This window comes from Lithobates pipiens, unplaced genomic scaffold (assembly GCF_037356315.1).
Source record: "Lithobates pipiens isolate NorthernLeopardFrog02 unplaced genomic scaffold, aLitPip1_a1.2 Scaffold_190, whole genome shotgun sequence".
Taxonomy (NCBI): Eukaryota; Metazoa; Chordata; class Amphibia; order Anura; family Ranidae; genus Lithobates; species Lithobates pipiens.
Window position 1 is genome coordinate 319419 of NW_027507765.1, and position 2031 is coordinate 321449.

The window sequence follows — 2031 nt, forward strand, 5'->3', positions numbered from 1 at the left end:
AAGACCCTTTTTTATTATATTACATTATATATACCTTCTCTACCAATTTATATGTATATATGCTCTGTGTAATTAAACAACTTTTGTTCTCATTGGTTTGTTTCATTTAGTAGTGTGCTTCATATAAAGTCCCACAATCTCTTTCCTTTTTCATAGATACTCAACACTTAATTTGTACAGCACTTTCCCCCCTGGGGACTCCATACACCGAGAAGGTGAGGCAGACATCTTGGAGAGGGCGTTGGCCGGGAATCGAACCCGGGTCATCTGCTTAGAAAGCAGCTATGCTCACCACTGCACCACCAACGCAAAAAAGTTGCATGTCTTTCATAGTGGGGGAGGAAACCCACGCAAGCACAGGGAGAACATGCAAACTCCATGCAGATAGTGTCCTGGTCAGGATTTGAACCAAGGACCCCATTGCTGCAAGACTCACCCCTAAGCCTCTGTGCTGCCCATAGACACTATACTAACATTGCACTACAATCACACACTATAATAACACTGCACTACAATCACACACTATAATAACACTGCACTACTAATAATATAATAACTAAATAACTGCGCCCGCGCAGCTTAACACACAACGCCAGCAATGCCGAGACACCTGAACCCCCACGCCTGCACGCCATGTTGGCCCGGCCTATTAAATCACTGGAGATTGGTACCTGGAATAATTCCCGTAGGTGAAGACGGGTCTGATTATTACGACTTTCAACATTGGGATCAACAGTCAGTGTTGCCCGTTGTTGAGTAAAGCAGGAATCCAATTGTGCATTGATGTCATCAGTCACCGGTGACATAAGGAAACTCGGTAATGAGAGGACATCACCATTCTGTGGGATGATGTTGCTGTGATCCCGAGGAGGCGTGATACCGGGAATGGGAACGTCAGTCTTGTCCATAACTCTGTTCACAGTTTTTCTTACGACATGCGGCGCTGGGAACAGGAAAGGAAGTCTCCGTAGCGCTCGCTGCATTTTTGCTTGGTGAAAAGATAACATCACTCAGGGGGGTGATGACACTCTGTCCTGGGGTGATATTCCCGTGCCTGTCCACCATTTCTGATTTCAGCTTCTCTCTAAGCTGGCTTAGCCTAGCACTGAGGAAAGGTCGAGGAGGCGTGATTCTGGAAACAGGAACATCAGTCTCTTCCATAGAGCTGTACACATTTTCTCTTGGTGGAATGATGACATCACTCGGGGGGGGGGGGGGTGATGTCACTCTTTCCTGAGGAAGATATTCCTGTGCCTGTCGACCATTTCTGATTGCAGCTTCTCTATACTCTGGCTTACCCTAGCACTGAGGGAAGCTTCAGGAGGTGTGACTATGGAAACAGGAACATCAGTCTCTTCCATACAGCTATCCACATTTTCTCTTGGTGGAATGATGACATCACTCGGGGGGCTGATGACATTCTGTCGTGGGAAGATATTCTCGTGCCTGTCCACCATTTCTGATTTCAGCTTCTCTATACGCTGGCTTAGCCTAGCACTAAGGGAAGCTCGAGGAGGTGGGACTATGGAAACGGGAACATCAGTCTCTTCCATACAGCTGTCCACATTTTCTCTTGGTGGAATGATGACATCACTCGGGGGGCTGATGACATTCTGTCGTGGGAAGATATTCTCGTGCCTGTCCACCATTTCTGCTTTCAGCTTCTCTATACGCTGGATTAGCCTAGCACTAAGGGAAGCTCGAGGAGGTGTGACTATGCAAACGGGAACATCAGTCTCTTCCTTAGAGCTGTCCACATTTCCTCTTGTTGGAACAATGTCATCGCTCGTTGGGAATATGCCATCCTTAAACACTTTGGTTGGCCTTCGTTTCTTCACTGGCCGGCATAAATCCCGTATGTGAGCACGGATGTGATCCCTAGGAGGTTCGACTCTGAGAATAGGAACGTCGGTCTCCTCCATGGTGCTCTCCACATTTTCACTTGATGGTGGAATGATGTCATCAATTGCTGGTAGAATGACGTCCCTTGTTGATGGAATGGTGTCATCACTTGGTAGAAAGACGTCACTT

At 47.1% G+C, this 2031-nt stretch overlaps 1 non-coding gene across 1 annotated transcript; it reads right to left on the reverse strand.

Moving 5' to 3' along the window:
* Nucleotides 1-237: 237 nt before the first annotated feature.
* TRNAR-UCU (transfer RNA arginine (anticodon UCU)) lies at nt 238-309 on the reverse strand. The gene has a single exon. It is a non-coding gene; the product is annotated as a tRNA-Arg (tRNA).
* Between the last annotated feature and the right edge of the window lie 1722 nt (nt 310-2031).